This window comes from Rissa tridactyla, chromosome 1, assembly GCF_028500815.1.
Source record: "Rissa tridactyla isolate bRisTri1 chromosome 1, bRisTri1.patW.cur.20221130, whole genome shotgun sequence".
In the NCBI taxonomy this organism is placed as follows: Eukaryota; Metazoa; Chordata; class Aves; order Charadriiformes; family Laridae; genus Rissa; species Rissa tridactyla.
Window position 1 is genome coordinate 84,561,067 of NC_071466.1, and position 21,001 is coordinate 84,582,067.

The following is a 21,001-nucleotide window of genomic DNA, read 5'->3' on the forward strand; positions in this document are numbered from 1 at the left end:
AGCCCAAAACTGAATACAGTATTCGAGGTGGGGCCTCACCAGTGCCGAGTACAGGGGGACAATCACCTCCCCAGTCCTACTCGCCACACTGTTCCTGATACAGGCCAGGATGCTGTTGGCCTTCTTGGCCACCTGGGCACGCTGAGGGTTCATATTCAGCTGGCTCTGTTGACCAGCACCCCCAGGTTCTTTTCCACCGGGCAGCTTTCCAGCCACTCTTCCCCAAGCCTGTAGTGCTGCACGGGGTTGTTGTGACCCAAGTGCATGACCCGGCACTTGGCCTTGTTGAAGCTCATACCATTGGCCTTGGCCGATCAATACAGCCCGTACAGATCCCTCTGTAACACCTTTCTACCGTCAAGCAGATCAACACTTCCACCCAACTCGGTGTCATCTGCAAACTCACTGAGGGTGCACTTGATCCCCTCATCCAGATCATTGATAAAGATATTAAACAGAATTGGCCCCAATACTGAGCCCAGGGGAACAACACTTGTGACCGGCCACTAACTGGATTTAACTCCATTCACCTCACCTCTTTGGGCTCAGCCATCCAGCCAGTTTTTTACCCATTGAGAGTGCACCCATCCATATAGCACTACAATAGATTGTACAAACAGTGAAAAATGATTGACGGTACACTTCAAACTCATTGACTTGCAGGAACATGTCAGACTTGCTTGATTGCTTACTAGTCCTTATCTGCTAGGAGATATGAAAGTGCACACATTGAGGCACATAAAATTAGCTAACAGTCTAACAGATTTGAAGTCCAAAGACTTCAGTTATTTATTCTCTTTTCAGTCACTTGGAATTTCCCTCAGCCTTCTCTGAAGATGAAAGCGACTTAAAACAAACGCTTTTATTAAATTCTGACACTATATCCAGCTTCTAAATCTCCTCAAAGGGGACTTCCAGCCAATAGCTCAAGCATAAAACCCCAGAGAATAGCTGAAGGTGTTTCTCTGAGAGCTGGTGCTGCATACAGATTTTCAGGAGACCTGCATCTTTGAGAAATGCTCCTACAGTGTGAATGCAGCTAATCCTCTCAGTGAACTGGTTTTACTCGTGTCCTACAGTTCGAGGTTATGTTGAAAAGAGCAAAAAGGCTGAACTTCCCAGTCATGTCCTGGATGTTTAATTTTTGTTAAGGTCACAAATTCTCTGATGAGCATTTATTTTTTAGTTTACCCACACAGGAAAGTTAAAAATACAGGTAAAGAAGTGTGTGAATTTACAGCCTGTTATCCACTGTACACTTGGAGTAGCTCTTTGTATTTTCTAAGGCAAATTGCCTGGTACAGTGCCCTGTAGGTGTTCTCTGCAGAGAAATAGTGTAAAAGCTCTGGACAGTTATTAAGTTCACAATTTAATTTACTGTGCACTGTCTTCTCTATGCAAACAAGCCCTATATCTTGAGCAAGATGAACAGAAGAGTGTGTCTAATTGAAAAGTGAGCTTTTCCTCAGAAGACTTTACTCCAGGAACCTCAAGATAGCAGACAAAATATGTTCCTTTTTGAAATGGCAACGGTAAAGAGTGGGTGGCTGGGAAAACCCACTCAAGTGGCGTGCTTTTAAAAACAAATGTACTCATAAGCATGGTGGTGCCATAGTACTGAATAGACCTCTGGACCTTCATCTGTATTAAGACCTCAGTTGTGCTGGGTCTTGTACTAACAAACTGGCATTGATCCTGTCACAAATATCATATATATCTTTAAATGTGCTATTTGGATACCTGGCTGCATTGAAATGAAAGATGATTTCTGGGGTGGCGCGCTTGCTACCTAACAGCGTGTATCCTGTGTCTACAAAAATGCAACATTTACAAATGCATGCTGTTAAACCTTCGTCTCATTGCTTTTAAACAAAGAAGTCCGTATCATGAGGCTGCTGGGGCTTTCTGTATTTTAATGTCACCCCAAATACTTGCCTGCTTCTAACTGAACCCATAGTCTAATTTAGAGGCAATGTTATTTCACCTGATGCGTTGCAAATTACAAAAGCAAATGAAGATGAGTGGTGTAGCCATTCCTCAGACTGGTGATATTCAGAAAGATTAAAAGTGTGACAAGCCCAAATAAGATACCACAAGCATTTATTACCATTTCTCTGTTCTCCTTAGATAATAGTAAAATACTTGTTTTGAAAAAGTTTTGTACATTTAAGTTGATAACTTAGTAGTATTTTTGTAATCATATTCATGTTGTATCTGCTTAAGAACATTTTTATTTCTTTTCAATAGCAGTCTTGTATTGAAGGCGTAATGTGTAGCTCTGAGTAGCATTCATTCTGTAACTTCTTGAGATGGAGAGAGCTTTTATGTAGCACTTAGTTTGTATTCCATCACTGTGTGTATAATAAAGTATTTTTGAGTTATATCAGATTTGCATTTGAATCAGCCATCGGTAGATGTTACCTTTTCACCTGAGGAAAGCACATGCTCCCAAACATGAAGATTTATTTAAACATTTATGTAAAGGCAAAGCAGAGGAGAAGCCATGTGCAAACAGAATCTCAGCCACCGTTGTGTATATAGTTAAACCTTTTATAGCTTAAAGTTTGTTGTGTATAACTCCACTCTATTCAGAGGCTTATATCTAAGGTTGAACAGTTGGTTCTCCAGACAATCATGCAGTACACTAATTATGGAGAATATGTGCATCCCAATAAATATACGTCACTTGCCTGCATTCAGAGTTCTTAGACATGTAGAAAATATGTAGAATTATTAGGCCTAGTATTATAACAGGGATATTTTTCCCTTCCTTGGTTCTAAGATGCTAAACCAGGAACAGAAGAGGGTATGTGTTCTATTGTACTGTTTAAGTTGCTTGGCTCTCACAGAATGTATTTCCTCGCTTCTCTTTCATCTGCAGAGTTGTCCTTACTTTACATCTGAAAATCCTTACTATTAACTTATAAATGTGTTGTTAGTGTTGCCATAATCAAAGGCAATACACCTTAACATTCTGCTTCGGTATGCTTACTTAAGCAAACAGTAACAGAGACCAGTATCTGTCACCGTATCGCTGTGCTTAATCACTACAGGCGAAATGCTTTGACATTTCAAAATCACTAAGTAGAAACTTGCAAAAATACCAGTTTTCAAAAATACAACTGTTTCCAAAATTTATGGTAGCGCATGAAAAATACTCCGTCACAGTTCTGAACAAAATGATAACCTTCAGAAATCATCTTTGCCATTGAAGGCAATCAACTATACCTCCATTTAGGTGTTATTATTATAAGTCAGAAAACAAGCAAGGTGAAAAATTAGGAACTGTGAAATGTGATTTTTTATTTCCGGTTACAGTTATTTTTTCCTTTTTAATTAGCAGTTTATCAAATAGTAAGGAGATTGAACCAGAGGAGATGTTCATTCTGGCATGTATTTATTAGGTATTTCTTGATGATAAGCACCTACCTCTCCATCCTAGGCAGGATAAAGAGTCAAACTAGATCAGTCAGTCATTATGGTATAGATCTCATCTTCTCGTGTTCTTAGAAAGCAAAGGGGTTTGCTTTGTAAGAACATAGGGCACCCCTTCAGTTTGTGTTGTTCCATTACTAATGCTTAAGAAATCTTCTCTGAAAATACGCAAATGAGTAGATGACAAAGTCGTATTCACCAGCCCTCTGCAAAACTTTAAGGTGAAGGACAAAGATTGTGGCCGTTAATTCCTTTTTCTGTAGCTCAGCAAATAGCTACTCCCTGAACAAGAGTTATCTATTACACTGAGATTTTTACAAGGGATCTTGTGCCCAAAAGCTCCTCTAACTTTTCCAATTCTACCAGGTAGTCTAAAAATAGGTTTATCTCTGCCTACAAATGTTATCCTACACGCTTCCTCAGAACACCATCCTACAGTAAAATACCACCACTATATATTTCATTTGGCATTTGTCAATGATTATAATCAAACTGCTACAAAATCATTGTTAAGCAATTAAGGTTTATGTCAGCTGAATAGATCAATCTTGGCAGTACCTTCTTATGCGAAAAGAAAAACTGGCATCACAGTTTTCTGCTACGGTAGTGCTCAGCTAGATCACCACTATGCCCCATAGCTTTTCCCCTGTTGGAAGGGAATAGCATCCATCCTATTGCCTTTTTAAAATTCATTTTTATGTCACTACTGGCTGGCTGCTGCCCAGACTTTCAGAGTTCAATGCCATAAGAAAATGCAAGAAGATTCCCTGATCTGACTCCTTGAAGCTCTCTAAAATACAAATGATCACTGACAAGCAAATCAAAGGATCCTTCCTTATTAAGGAACTGGAAAAAAAGGGAAAGGAGCAAAGGAAAAAGTTACAACTAATGTGAAACAGAGAAAGTTGTCCTGTTGCTCAGCACTAAGCAGCATTGGCACCAGACACAGAGTTGCACACACTGTTGTGTTCCATGAGACCTGTCATGTGTGGGCGGAAGCGGGGAATACTGAATATGAATATTCTGGAAATATTCGGAGATGCTCATTACAGCTTAGGCAGGTTAGTCACCCTTGTTTCCAGTTATGGCAGAGGTTTTCAATGTATGGTCTGTGGAGCACTGATGTTCTGTGAAACACTTCAAATGGGTCTGCAAATATATCTAAGAGTGAGCCTAATGTTATCGTGCTGCTGCTTGTGTTCAAATACGAACTTCCACTGGGGAAATGAAGAGGCTGGTGAAAGACTGCAAAGCAGTGCTCCGCTACTGGGAGAGGCTCTTATAGGGCACCTGGACACTTAGAGTTAAGCAAATGCTTAAGAGGAGGCTGACTGTCAGCCTTGACTGTAAACAGAACCCGAAGAGACCATCCTCCTTGGACCAAAGCTAATATTTGTGCATACCCATTATGGGACTCAACATTTAAGTTTTTCTTTGTGATTACAGGCCTTGTAGAAGGAGTACTAGTAAACAAATCAGTGGATGCAATGATACAGATCTATTATTGCTCAGCCTTCATCACTGTACGCTGTTCTACATTATTTCTCATGATCCACCAATTAGCAGTGCTTTTTTATTTTCCCCAGGCTTTGTTGTGGAAGATAGATATATCTGAATAAGACTGTTTTAATAACTGGAGGTATAGTACTATTCCAAATTTATGTCATTACAGCCTATCATTACGAAATATGTCATAATATACAATACAAAGGTGTCACAGATTCTTCAATGAGGATTTAGTCCACAATCAAGCAAGTGAAGAAGACATTTCACTGATTTACTGCAGTCTAAATGGATGAGAACTGATGAAAAAAAGTACATGGGAACATCTTTGTGACTGCAAAAAGGCAGAATGTAACATCTCTCGTGTCTGGTCACAAAGGATCGGTTTACTACCAATACTAATGAAAAAATTCCTTTAATTTAGATGGCAGAAATATAAATCTTGATTGCCGCGGAGATCAGCTTCAGGGCAGGTAAGACTGCACTGGGGAAGGGATCTGCAGCGAAAAGGGCCAACAAAAAGCTCTTTTGGGGGCTTTTGGAAGCTGGCAAAAGGCCTCAGCCTGTGCTGAGGGCTGTCAGCTGGTGGGCGGGCTGCTGAGGGAGCCTGGGGCGGAGGCAGCACCTCCCCCGGCTGATCAAGCCACCAGATTATAAAAAGCCTCCGGCAGGGCAGGAACTTGTCCCTGGCCACAGAGCAACCAGTGCTCACCCCAGCTGACCGTCGAGTCACAAGGGGTCACTTGTGTGTAGAGATCCAGCCGTGGTTGCTACCCGGTCAAAGGCTGATGTTAAAAAAACTGTGGGCACCCAGACAGAGGCCCCACATGAACATATGGGCATCCAGGCCTCTGGCTGCAGAGAGTGCCGGAGCCTGGCACTTGCAACGGAGGGCAGCGGAGACAACACCTGTGTCAGATGTGAACAGGTAAATGATCTGCTCGTTCTGGTGGCTGAGCTGAAGGCAGAAGTGGAGAGGTTGAGGAGTATCAGGGAATGTGAGAGGGAGAGTGACTGGTGGACCCACTCCCTGAGTGAAAGGGAACAGGGTGAGGAGCCACACGAATCAGAGGACCCCCTCCCCTCTCGTCACCAGGCATGGAGGGGATCACAGAGAAGAGGGGGAATGGAAACAGGCCCCTGCTCGGGGAAGCAGGCGAATCCCCTCCCGGCCCCTCACACCTTCCCAGTTGCCCTTGCAGATCAGATATGAAGCCCTGCAGGAGGAACTGGCTGTTGGAGAGAAGGATGATACACCCAGGCCAGGAATGTCAGAAAGACCAAGTTGCCATGGACCCAGCATCACCACTGGCTCCAAAAGGAAAAGCAGATGGGTCATTGTTGTGGGTGACTCTCTACTGAGGGGGGCGGAGGGGCCAATATGCCGTCCTGACCCACTTCACAGGGAAGTCTGCTGCCTCCCTGGGGCACCGGTCAGGGATGTGTTGGACAAACTTCCAGGCCTAGTAAACTCTTCTGACTATTACCCCCTCTTAGTATTTCAGGTAGGTAGTGATGAAGTGAGTAGAAGGAGCCCAAAATCGATTAAAAGAGAGTTTAGAGCCTTGGGGCGGCGGCTTAAGGGATCAGGAACACAAGTTGTGTTCTCCTCTATCCCTTCAGTGGCAGTCATGAATGAGGAAACTAACAGGAAGAGGCAACAGGTCAACTCGTGAAGCTTTCTATAAGCAGCTGGGGGAAATCTCGCAGTCACTTGCTGTTGTTCTTGTGGGGGACTTTAACCTCCCGGATATCTGCTGGGAATACAACACAGCAGAGAGGGAACAATCCAGGAGGTTCCTGGAATGTGTGGAAGATAACTTCCTCACACAGCTGGTAAGTGAGCCGATGAGGGAAGGTCCCTCCTGGACCTGCGTCTTGTGAACAGGGAAGAACTTGTGGAGGAAGTAAAGGTTGGTGACCGTTTAGGGCACAGTGATCATGAGATGATAGAATTTCTGATTCTTGGAGAAACAGGGAGAGGGGTTAGTAAAACTGCCACCTTAGACTTCTGGAGGGCAAATTTTGACCTGTTCAAAAGACTGCTGGACAAAATCCCTTGGGAGGCTGCCCTGAAGGATATAGAAGCCCAGGAAGGCTGGACATACTTCAAGAGAGAAGTCTTAAAGGCACAGGAGGAGGCTGTCCCTGTGTGCCGAAAAACAAGTAGGCAGGGAAGGAGACCAGCCTGGCTAAATAGGGACCTTTGGCTGGACCTCAAGAACAAAAGGAGAGTCTGTGGCCTCTGGAAGAGAGGGCAGGTCTCTCATGAAGACTATAAGGATATAGTGAAGCTATGCAGGGAGAAAATTAGGAGAGCCAAAGCGCAGCTAGAGCTCAACCTAGCTACAGCTGTTAAGGATAACAAAAAATGTTTCTATAAATTCATTAACAACAAAAGGAGGATTAGTGAAAATCTCCCTCCCTTACTGGATGCAGAGGGAAACATAGTCACAAAGGATGAGGAAAAGGCTGAGGTGCTCAATGCCTACTTTGCCTCAGCCTTTAGCAGTGGAACCAGCTGTTCCCTGGGCACCCACCCTTGTGAGCTGGGAGACAGGGAGGGGAAGCTGAACGAGGTCATCACAATTAAAGAGGAAGTGATCAGTGACCTGCTATGCCACTTGGATGGGCACAAGTCTATGGGACCGGATGGGTTACATCCAAGAGTGCTGAAAGAGTTGGCAGATGTGCTCGCCAAGCCACTTTCCATGATCTACCTGAAGTCATGGCTAACTGGAGAGGTCCCAATGGACTGGAGGGTAGCAAACGTAGCACCCATCTACAAGAAAGGCAGAAAGGAGGATCCAGGAACCTATAGGCCTGTCAGTCTGACCTCGGTAGCAGGGAAGGTCATGGAGCAGATCATCTTGAGTGCCATTACAAGTCATATAATGGACAAGCAGGGGATCAGGCCTAGTGATCATGGGTTTATGAAAGACAGGTCCTGCCTGATGAACATGATCTCCTTCTATGACAAGATGACCCGATTATTGGATGAGGGAAAGGCTGTGGACGTTGTCTACCTAGACTTTCGAAAAGCATTTGGCACTGTCCCCCATAGAATTCTCATGGAAAAACTGGTGGCTCATGGCCTGGATGAGCGTACGATCTGCTGGATCAAGCACTGGCTGGATGGGCGGTCCCAAAGGGTGGTGGTCAATGGAGTTAAATCCAGCTGGCAGCCGGTCACAAGTGGTGTCCCTCAGGGCTCAGTGTTGGGACCATTTCTGTTTAACATCTTTATTGATGACCTTGATAAGGACATAGAGTGTATCATCAGCAAGTTTGCAGATGACACGAAGCTATGTGTGAGTGTTGATCTACATGTGGATAGGGAGGCTCCACAGAGACTTGGATAGATTGGGCTGATGGGCCAATGCTAACGGTATGAGCTTCAACAAGGCCAAGTGCCGGGTCCTGCACTTGGGCCACAACAACCCCATGCATCGCTACAGGCTTGGGGAAGTGTGGCTGGAGAGCTGCCTGGCAGAAAAGGACCTGGGGATTCTAATTGACAAGTGGCTGAACATGAGCCAGCAGTGTGCCCAGGTGGCCAAGAAAGCCAATGCCATCCTGGCTTGTATTAGGAATAGTGTGACCAGCAGAAGGAGGGAGGTGATTGTCCCCCTGTACTCAGCACTAGTGAGGCCACACCTTGAGTATTGTGTCCAGTTCTGGGCACCTCAATACGAGAGAGATATCGAGGTGCTGGAGTGAGTGCAGAGGAGGGCAACGAAGTTGGTGAAGGGGCTGGAGAATAAATCTTATGAGGAGCGATTGAAGGAGCTGGGACTGTTTAGTTTGAGGAAGAGGAGGCTGAGGGGAGACCTCATCACTCTCTACAACTACTTGAAAGGACATTGTAGAGAGGTTGGTGCTGGTCTCTTGCCACAGGTAATTAGCGATAGAACAAGAGGGAATGGCTTCAAGCTGCAGCAGGGTAGGTTTAGGCTGGACATTAGGAAAAAATTCTTCACAGAAAGAGTGGTCAGACACTGGAATAGGCTGCCCAGGGAGGTGGTGGAGTCACCATCCCTGGATGTGTTTAAGACTCGTTTAGATGTGGTGTTAACGGATATGGTGTAAGGGAGAACTTTGTAGAGTGGGGTTGGTGGTTGGACTTGATGATCCCAAGGGTCTTTTCCAGCCTAAATGATTCTATGATTCTAAAGCAGGGTATTGTACACTATTAACTTAGTGCAGACCATAAATACGGCAATCCTTACAAAGACAAGCAACTCTGTATTTGCTGGGGAGAGGGGTCAAGAACATGGACAGAAGCCTGTGTTTTATAGAGAATTGGTCTCTTATTCATTCATACCCTAACTTGGTCTGTGCCCCCTATGGCTTCATCTTCCTATATAGTCGTACCATTACAACAGAAAAGGTACAATTTTACAACTGGTGACATTGCAATCTATGCAAGACCCCTTTGAGTGGGCAGGTCTGTGTTAATGGATAAATGGACTCACAGTACATGTGCAGACTTAAAATACAGCTTCAAAAAGTTTGAGTAAGGGGAAAAAAAAACAACTAGGAAAACCTGAAGATATGATAACCTTATTCATACATCAATTTCATTTTGCCATATCAGATTATGTTGCACCTGGATGTTTGACGTTGTCAAGGATGATTTAAATTAAAATTGTGCAGCTTATCTATTAACACAAACCCTCACATTCCCTCAGACTCTTCAGTGCAAAGATCGTATCTTCGACTTCTGCAAAGTGCCTGAAAGACGACCCTAAAAAGTCACAAAAAATATGAATATTCTTTTCAGAAACAATGATGTGGTATATGAAGTGAACTCACATTGGGTATATAAGGAAAAATTGTCTATATTTGAGCACAGGATGATAAAAGTAAGTACAAATATGATAATTTCTTTTTTTTTTCACACTCATACAATGAAGATATATTTTAGCTAAGCTGATGTCATGTTCATACCATAGGAAAACAGTTTTAGTGTAAGAAAGTGAAAACTGCCATTTCTAGTCATTATATGAAAAACCTGACTTGAAATTCCATTGATCTATGATGAATGCTTTTGCTTGCTGTAAAAAAAAAAAAATATCTCTGCTTTAATCTGGTGATTCTGATTATTAAAAACTCTGCTTTAATGTGCTTAAATCACGTTGCCTCTGGAGACTAGAGAAAACTTTATAATCACTCTAAATATGAGTTGCTCTTTTACACTTGCCGTGTTTTAGAGTTCTGAAAGCTTAATCCTTACATTAAAAGACCTAGTCTGCCCCAAAAATCTCATCCCTCAGGCCAAAACACTTTAAGAATTCATGGAGCATGATATGAACACTAGCATATTTAACACATCTGAAAACTTTATCAGATGGCCATAGCACACACCATCAAAAGCAGAGTAGAACGAGCTATGTAGAGTAGTATTTGAACAAACACTTTCCAATCGGTAACCACTTGTGATCTGTAGAAAATCCATAAAAGCTATCTTTAAAACAGATGAATCATGCCAGTTCTCCAGTTTCCATTCCTACTGTATCCCCACACTGTAATTTTGTGGTATTTACAACAACCAGTTCTCACCAGCATACTCAGAAATTGCAGTGCTGGACTTTTACAAGGAAACATATGTACTGCTGATGTTCCTCCTCAAGCAAAGAATTCAACCCGAAGGGTACCAGATCTCTCTTGACACTCAAAAATGCTGCTGGTAACCCATAAGGCAATGTCATAAACAAAGAAAAGACCAACACATGGAGGTAGGATAGTGGTATACCAGCGGGAATGCTTTTTGGTTTTTCATGCATTACCTTCATTAGGGAACGTCATAAAAATGGTTAAGCAAAGAGGAAACCTAAGCATATGTGGATATAAATATATGTTATGCAAAGCATCTAAAAAGATATGTTAGAATATTATTTTATGGGAGAGATTTTAAGTTAAGGACATCCTCCTTAAGAATATGACCTATAATCATATTCCAAAGTGTAGTCAGATAGTGAGTAGGGTGAAAGCACATGAAGAGACAGAAAAGTGCTACGCTAGTGATGAGTTAAAAATGTCTCGTGGGTACTTGAACTGACTCATACAGCTTTTGGATAGATCAAGATCAGAAAACAGGGACCACTCAGTCACTTCTGCAAACTTCAGATTTCCCTGCTTTTTGGTCTTTTTTTTTTTTTTAATTTGAATGAAATTTACTTCTTTAGGAGAGGTCACGGAAAGAACATGAAAGCCTCAAGTGTCTTGATGACCCACACTAATCAGGGACTCCTTCCTGTGGCCACCTCACAAGATGAGGGCTGAGGGCACCAGCAAAGTCACACGAGAGGTCATCATGCACTCGCATGATACCCCCCAAAATCTGCACTGAAGCTGAATTCTTCTCACCCCACCATTCTGGGAGGAGTGCAGCACCAGGCTCAACTATGACAGCTTAGGCTGAACTGAGAAGGATTTTGGTGCTTTTTCGCTCCACCTGTGATTCTTGGGATAACTTTTCCATAAGGCATTGATGAATTCCAGAATCTCAGGCAATGGTAGTCACCTAGCCGGGATTGTAATGATCTGGGAGAATAAAGAAAGGTGTTTTCCACAGCCACAGCCTGAAGCTCTTCCTACAGATACCTACAGCTCAAACAACCGCTTCCACTAACAGCTTATCACAACAGAAGACCCCTGCACAACCCCTCAGTATAGCAGGCTGAATGACACATACTTAGGGCAGAGGCAAAAGGCAAATAGTATCTGCTACTCCTGTCTCCGAGTAGGAAATGTGGGAGGCAGAGAGACTGAGCACAGGACCCCTGAAAGGGGGAATAGGGTGAATTCAGGAGTGAAGGAAGAAAACAAGAGCCTCTCACATGACTGACTGCTTTTAGGAAAAAGAGAATAGGAAGAAGTGAGCAGCGAGGAAGATCAGAGACACTGGATGTACACAGAGTCTCACACATTGCCATACTTTACACAGAGATAAACGGGATGTTGCTGCCAGGGAGCTCCAGCAGTGAGATGGTGAAGGTACGCACAGAGCAGGCCAAGAACTGTGAATAGATTTTGCTTTATGACCAGAGACAGAAGAAAGCTGTAGCTGAAGTTACGTTGCCCTGGAAGCACAGGAAAAAACAGCAAAGGACCTCTTCTATATGAGATTAGTTATTCTTTATTTCAGGGTGTTGGTCAACAGAATGCAGTTCCGCTGTACTTAGACAGCAGTGCAGCTGTTAGCGTTGTAGTTCAGGAATATTCAGAACTCAATAAGGATCTGCTGTGGCGCTTCCCAGCCCTGTTTTCTATTATTTGGTGTGGGAGAACTTGTGCTTTCTGATCTCATTTTTTAGCTGCCAGCTGGGAATTTATTTATCCGCTTGCTGTGCCCATTCAAAGCAATTGTGGGCAATTGACTTGAATGAACCTTGAGAACTCCTGAGATCTCTCCCTTTCGTAAAGCCACAGACACAGCTCTTCACTGGAGGAAAATCACATTTGGACAGAGATGTGAAGGGGTTAATGGCTTTGTTCCATCATATATAATGGAGCCACAGAGAGTTGAGATATAAAGAAACTCTTTTAATAGTGAAGCAGAATGAAGGCTGGGAATTGCTACAGCCCACTGCAATGTGAGGACTGTGATTTTTGTTACAATGAAATCTAAGATAGCATGTTTATTCTATGCTTTGGAGCTGAGCGGGGAAAAGTGGAGTCATCCTTAATCTGTTTTCTTCTCTAGTCAATGTTTTTTCGGGTATTTCAAGGTCCTTCAGTTTATTCTCCTCTTGGCTGAACTCCTTCGAATCTTCTTGTTCCTATGACATTGAAACGTGGTGTTTTTCAACATCGCTTTTGAGGACTCCTGACCTTTGCATTACTGTATATGAACCCATTTAAAGACTGACAAACAAACCACCAGCACTAGGATGAATCCTCTAAACCTGTTTCCACTTGTGCCATTTCTTTCACTTTCATACATATCTGTGTCCTGTTACTACTTCTGACATGGGAAATGCAACCACTACCACTGGGGTTTTTTTAAAAGGGAGTTACTGGAGTAATTGGTGATACTGGAGTTAAGCTCTATATTCCTTTATACGTAATCATAATATGCTTGATAAATAGCAGAAAATATTACGATGTGTATGTCTGTTTGTAAAATCACTGTATCTTTCAAAGCAATAAGGCACACATTTCCTAGATCAAGCAGAGCTGGAGATAAGCATTTTTCTGCTAAGTACAGAGTGACCGAGATTGAAGAGACTGAACGGTTCCACTTCATTAACTTGCCTTTCATAAATTTTTAAACCATTATTATACTCAATTTATCAGTATCAATTTTCAGCAAATGACCATTTCATTTAAACTGGAAGCAGCTGTATAAATACAAGAAAGAAAAACGACCTTTCTGAAAGCTGAATTGCACATCCTTGTACATGACAGCATGTGTTAACACTCATAAACTTCCTTCCCTCCTGTTTCCCATTCTTTTTGATTCTTGCACAATTTTCCTCTCACAATTGGCTCTGAAATAAGCTTAACTCAGTGTAACAGTTGTTCTGATTTATCCTTTGACAAGACAGGGTACTGAGCTACAGAATGGCAGCACCTAGGAACTCTGCGTGAACAGTGAGAAAGAAGAAACAAGCCCGGAACCTTTCTTCATGTCAAGCTTAATCCTTCTTTTTCGTCTTACCAGTTCCAAAACACTCTTCCTCTCTCCTGATGTGTTCATGAATGTTAGAGGTTCATACTAATAACAAGAATATCCCAGGATGTTATTGAGCCACTGGAGCCCAGAGAATCATATGTTTTACTCTGTCAGACTGCCTAACTGGGATCCCAGACTATCTCCTGTTAATTAATGAATAAAACTGTCACTGATATCAATGGGAGCAGACCCACAATTCACATTTGAATAGTGGAGTTCAAAATTAAACTTTTTGTATGGTTTTGGACATATGGAAATTTTGCATCATTTTAGCATTTCAGTGTTTTAGAGGTAACATAATAACAGCATGTATGCACAAAAGAGGTATTTATAAACAAGCTATTTACTATCTTATGCACATACTTTAATTTTCCCTTTCTTCACAACCCAATACTTTCATATATTTCCATTTCTCTTCCTGATTTTCCTTGCAACGCGGTCTCCTGTTAAAGCAGATCGAAAGAAGGTCAAAGCAGTAAGTGGGAGGAGGCTTTATGCTCTCTGTTTCATATTAATTTCAATTTCACATAATTAACACTGTAACAGGTCATAATTGGCCCAAATATGCCCTCTTTGAGAAAGAGGGAAATCTGAAGAGAAATAAGATTTTAAAATCTTGTTTTCTAGTTCCTCTCAGAATACTGGTCCAAGATGAATTCTTAAGATAAATTCTAAAGACTCTGAGGAGCAACCAAAAATGAAGAAAAAAGTAAACAAAACAAGCAACAGAATTGGAGTATTCTTTCACAAAGCACTAACATAAACGGATACAGCAGAAATTAAAGTGACAAAAGATAAGAGGCTTTTCTTTGGGGCCCTAAGGGAGCCTAATTAACTTCTTTCTAGAAATGGGATAGAAGCATCATACTGATTTTACTGGCAGATATTTGGCTAGAAATCAAGAGCTTCAAAAGGCAGTAATGGGGAAAAAGGTAACATCTGACAATGAAGCAGACAGGCTCATATAAACTGTGGGATCCTTAATTTAAGAATTCCTGAGGACATACGGAGAGCAGACAAATGATGGACTGCAAAAGAGAATCTGAAGTAAGTACCAAAGATGAATCATACCAAAAACAGATTATCAGCAAACCAGCAATTTCCTTTCCATGTAGTAAGGGCTACTACCAGCCTGAAAAATGAGCAATAAAGCTCAGAAAACAGGTTACGGGGTTTGCTCTGACTTGCTGTGGCTGCTATGGGATTCAGGCCGTCAGCATATCAGCATTGCATGTAAGTACATGAAATCATTACTGGCATACAGGCACGCTATCTCCTCGTTTCCATTTATTATTTTTTTGCCAAGGTCATGAAAGAATTTCTGCTGAAGGTGCAATATTCCAGATGATGTTACAACTAACAGAGCAGGCCACGTGCAAGCCTTCATTTATTTGATATTTCTGACTGACTGAAGCTCTTTTCAAAGTTGAATTTAGGTCGGTGTTACTTCCTATGATATTCTACCTTTTATTAGCAGTGTTGTCAGAGCCACCTCCTGCAGGCAAAAATGGTCCATCATCTTCAGAAATTCACCATATGTAAGCCAGAAAACTTAAATTACTATTATTCTAAAAAAACATCAGAAAGGGAGAAGGTTGCTAATGATGCTATATGAATTTTTCCTGAGGCAATAAGCTTTCTAAGGAATTATATTTTTAAATACAATCTACTGTACCATACTTTTTAGATCTGGTCAAGTACAGACCTTTTCCAAACATATATATTATGTAAATATATACATCTAAATTCTCTAAGAAAAGTAGGTTTGGGGGCAGAAATTCCAAAACTAAGATACTTCAGAACTAGAATAGAGATACTGTGGCTTTCAGCAATACTCTACAAAGAAGCATGGGAACTATTTTTTTCTGTTATAAAGCAGCTTTTCAAGTAGAGCTCTGAGCAAGAAACTGTTCTCCCAATTGCAATTTTCATGAATGGTCACCAGTTTGCCTTTAGATGGTAATTTTCAGCCATTCCCATACTACCTGTTTCCCCCTTATTGGATGTTTCTGCTCCCTCAGGACACAATATAATTTTCTGAAATAATTCGGATTTCATCTATTAGTGTAAGATCCACTTCAGGGAGCTGTTTGCCCTCTTGACTCGCACCTGCTTTTTCTCTTTCCCATGCAGATGCCTTCACACCGTCAAATGCACCTAATCCCAATGCTATTTCCATAGCCATACTATAACTGAGGTGGTAAAAACTTCTGGCAAGGACACAACAGTAATAACTGGGGTTAATCTTTCACAAGTTGATTTGTGGGGTTTTTTCCCAAATAAATGGCAGGCAATTATTTGGCAATGCTATATATGGCAATATATTGACTTTAAGAGAAGAATGGAAAAAAAGTACTTTCAGATAAAATCACTATGATTTTGGTTTCTATTTCAGGAAAGCAACGTAGGTGATAAAAATAAGTATCGCTACTGGCCTCTTCAAAAGGTGGGGGGAAAAAAGGAGGAAAACCCAACTGACTCCTACTTCACTTATCCCACAGCAGTACTGCTGGGATAAATTGCTTGCAAAGAAACTGGCCGGCTACTCAGCAAGAGTAAATCAGTGTAGCTCCTCTGACATCAGCTAAGTGTTGTGAATGTGTAATTTCTCCCAGGCTCCTTCTTTGACATGCAGCACTTTGTGACTAACTCTGGAACTATATACCAGTTGAGGAAACAGCCTTGAGCAGTGCTGATCGTAACATTTTTTAAATTGTGAAAAGTTTGAAATATCACCCAGGTCTGGTACTGAGTGAAGTTGTTCGAATCACTGTGTGACTTCCCCCTTCTTCTCATATTCTACACAGGAGACAGGTTCCCGCTGACTTGCCCAGAGTTACACCACATCTTTTAGCAGAGCAGGAACCAAAGACAACTTCTAGCCAACTCCCTTAAACAATGGTCAGTTCTTTTTTTTCCAAGGCAACAGAAATGCAGTTTCAAAACCACTTAGCCTGGAGCATTCCTGGACACACTCCTCTGCACCTGGAGCTGGAAGGATGTTTGCTGTTACAAAATACATTCTTTCCAGGCTTTAAATTTCAAGATGATGTGAATAGTGATAAAAGATACGAATGTGTCTGTGAGTAACTGACAACTAGTAACCTTACGTCTGCAAGAGATGTACATACATACATGGATACAGAGTTGTAACATATGCCATATATTCCCACATGCGAAATATTTAGTGTTCCATTCTCTCCCCTCTCACTAATCCAGCCATAGTTAGGCAACAGTGTAAAGGATAGAGAGGGACATTCACAGATTGCTGTGAGAAAATTAAATGACTTGACTTTTTTCTAGTTTAACTAGCAGCGATCTTTCTAGTTACATCCAAAATCGCCAGGTCCATTTTTAGGGCTGGCTTTTCCATTTTATGCCAACAATTCTCCAGATGCTAACGTTAGTGTCATTAGCATCTCACGGGGTCATTGGTATCCATACCTCTGAGCATGACTCTGAACAGACTGCCAAGGTAGCTTACAAAAATAACTAAGCTGCAGGTGGTTTGTGTGTCACAGAGGTCAGTATTTGGTAGTTCCCAAATCCTTCTGGGTCTTCAGGTCCTATGACCTGTGAGCTTCTTTTGGTAGTGCCGAAAGCCAAGGAAGAGCAGCTTGGAGGAGGCTGGGAGAAGACATTCACTGCAATAAAGACGTGCAGCTTTCGACTCAGAGCATGAACAGCAAAGCTACACTTTCATCATAAACTTAAGTCAAAATCAACTCAATTTACATAGGAGTCATTCTACTGATTTTAATGGGCTTTGGGTTAGGAACAATCCTTTAAAAGGTATATAATTCAGCTCTCCAGGTCTGATGACAATCAGCTGATACAAGAAATACAAAATATTCAGATACAAGAAATACAAAATATTGTGTGTTTGCACAAAACTGAGTCTCAGTCTCTGTAGGTCTGCAGATGCCACCATAATAAGAAAGATTAGTAATAAAATCTCATTCATGCCAATTATTCTGCAATATTTTCTGTTTTCTTGTAGTTTCACAGCAAGAAGATGAAGTGTGGTTCTCTATAACAGTTGGTCAGGTACCTATAGCTGTAAAACAGAAAAATTATTCAGTCTTATCTGATCACTTGAGTGTTGCACTTAGACTGGAAACAGGCCTCAAAATGCAGACTTCTTGAGAATAATCATGCTGAACAACCTACTGGGAAAGGCAAATGGGAAGGGGAAGGCTGAAAGTATTTCAGTTCAGAAGAGACATACAGAGGTTTACAAATATTTCCCACTAGTGATGGTGCCTCAAAGCTAAGACTTATTCTTCAGACCAGTAGTTCAAAAATATTGCCAGATGTTTTATGAACTGGGCAAAAGATTTTATCAAAATTTTCTTGGCTAAAAATGCTGAGCTGGATCAAAGATGTATTTCACATGGTATTTTTTATGACGATGGCCAGACTCTATTTTTAATACAAATGCAAAACATCTTATTTTTGTTGTTAAAAATGTTCAGCATTACTGACATCTTCTCAAATAATTTGATTTGAAATGTGGTAACATGGGTTTTGGTTATAATTTTCCACACTCAGTAAAAGTCTATCTTTTAAATATTGTAGTTGGAATTATTTATCACAGGTAAATTCAGCTGACAATTTCTCACTAGCCTGAGCATGTTTTAGGCAAGAACAGCTAGCCAAAAAAAAAAATTCAAGTTCTTGAAGTTAGAAGCTGAGACTGCCAAGAGGCAGATGTTGCTCCCATGCAATGCTGCAAAAGCATTTACAACAATTTCAAAAGTTCTGTTTCCCAAACTCAGCAAAAGCCAATCTTTGCTAGTGGTTCCAAGCACCTTTTTCTGACAGTACATAGCTCAAATGTTTTTTCCATCCTTCATCATGGTCCTAAACAAAATGCTTTTTCAGAGTGTTTGAGGTTTTGGGTTTTTTTTCTCCGTCTTTTACATCTTTGATTTTTCTGCTCCCCTTTCACAGGCTTTTATTTACAAGCTAACCTGGGATCGCTCATTGTTCCTCAGTGCACTGTAAGTTCGCATCTGTATTTGCTCTTGAGAATTATATTATTTCAGGTACCTTATAAATAGCTTAAATTTTCCTGCACTTATGTTAAAAGAAAGGCTAAGGTCACATACAATCTTTAACAAAACATTATTACTGCAGAAGTAATAAATTGAAGGCATATAACTGCAGGTCATTCTGAGGCTCTTGGTACATCTTGGTTCCTAAAAAATCTATTTGTTGTTACGGTTTCATGACACTTAGCATGCCTAGCAGCCAACAGTGAAGAATAGTTGACTCTGTACCGACAGGAGAGTTTCTTATCCAGAGAACACTTCACAAATATCCTCACATATCATGTTGCAAAATGGTCTGAAGTCTTCTTTTTAATCTATTTTTGCTCAAAAAGTTAGGGTGTCAAAGTACTTTTCAACAGCATACGAATTACATGTGAAAGCTTTGGTAGAAATATTAACATTCCTTAGCTAATCAGTGGGAAGTGAGGAAATGTTAAAACTAGGAGTTGTTCTTGCAGCCACCGAACTGCATTGCATTGACAAGACCTGCATTTCTTTAGTTATTAGACCATATAACACCACGAGTCCAGGAATTGTTTTACTCTTCCACAGCCCAGCGTAAAACCATAAGTTTCCTCTCAGCTTTTCACCATCTCCTGCCACTGCAGAGGTTGCTGCAACTATTTAGTGGTTCCCTAATCAAAGTGCAGTCAGATTTCTCATGTGTATTCTCCAAGACAACCTTTCCTGAGGTAGCGCATGTAGATCCACTAAAGTGAACAAAAAAATACTTCCACAGTAGTTCATATGGGTGACATGAAGACTAAATGAACTGCCAGATGCATGACACATTTAGAATTTGTAAGGTTTTTGCTACAGTCTAATGAAATCACACAGCATATACCTATGGCCACTTATGCACAAATTAAAATAATGCCATCAGTGAAGCTATTTCTTTCGGAGAACTAAGAAAATATCACTACTGACATCACCCACAAGCAGTATTTTGTGTATTTGTAGTATTCAACCTAATTTACATTTTGTTTTAAGAACAGAAAGGATGCAAGCTGCATATTGAGTCAGTGAAAATCCTAAATAATTAGCTCAAAACAGGTACAAGCGTCTTATGCCTGGATACTGCCATTCTGTGGGGAGACATCAGCTTAAATTGTTGGATTTTACCAGAGAAGGCATATATGTTAGAAACCTCCCTTTACTTCTGCGGACTTTGGACAGATGCTGCCCAAAGGGCCATATAAGACTGTCTCTTTCTCTATTTACCTCAAACTTGGACACTATATCATTTAATAATGTGCATGATCTGATTGTCGAGATTATGATGATTTGGTTCTACCAGAAAGTTAGAGGTAACTGACATATGTAAGGAGATGATTTGAACCAGATTCTGGAGTACAATGAAGGACAGTGAGAGTCATCTGCCCTAGTTGGGGTGTCTGAAAGCCTATGCACAAGCTAGTCATCCTTGGTTCACTTTACAGCAAGGAGATGGTCGCCTTCAGAGAGTTACACATTCCAACCTAAGATTAGTGAGATGGCGTTACAAAAGTTGAATCACACTTTTGCCCCCAATTAGATGTTTCCATAGAACTTCATAAGAATCAAACGACCACCTATCAGTCAGGGGTAGGGGGTTATTTAACAGAACATGTGTGGGAGCTCAACAGCTAATGCCAGATGATTATCCAAGTGATTATCTGATCATTCAGCAGTTACCTCCGTCAGAAAGCTTCTCTATGCTTGGGTAATAGATGCTCAGGAGCTCTTTTTCTGACAGACACCTTCTTGTTGCAGTACAAGAAAATTCAAAGCTCTTCAGACCTTTATTGTGCAGTGGACCTATGCAGCCTTTTCCTTCAGCTATTCCACTGCTGACTTAGGAATCTTGTTTTTAAGTTTGTTAAATGTATTTAACCTCAAAGCCAAAGCAGGATGAATGAAAAGCTCATTATTTATTCATTATTTTACATTCCAACAGAAGAAAGTAATTCCTATACTGCTCCCCCATTTTACATAAATGGAATTTTTCAACAACAGAAATTCAATAGGCAAGTGTTTATGCCCAAAACCAAGGGTAAGACCTACACCACCCATGGTGAATAACAAGCTTCAGCTCCCTTTCTTTGGCAGTAGGTTTTGTTTAGTACCTCACAGACTTATTGCACTTATGACCTTTTCCCTTTGTCCAATGGACTAAGGCTCAAGGCAGATTCTGACAAAGTATTACAGGATTTGAGGCAGAGAAACTACTTCAGTGCTGCAAATATTCACTTCTAATTATTTTTAAGAAAATACTTAATGAGTTTAGAGATATGATTTTAGCAGAGAACACCGAGTAGCAATCACATTGACCGTGACTGACTTGCTCCAA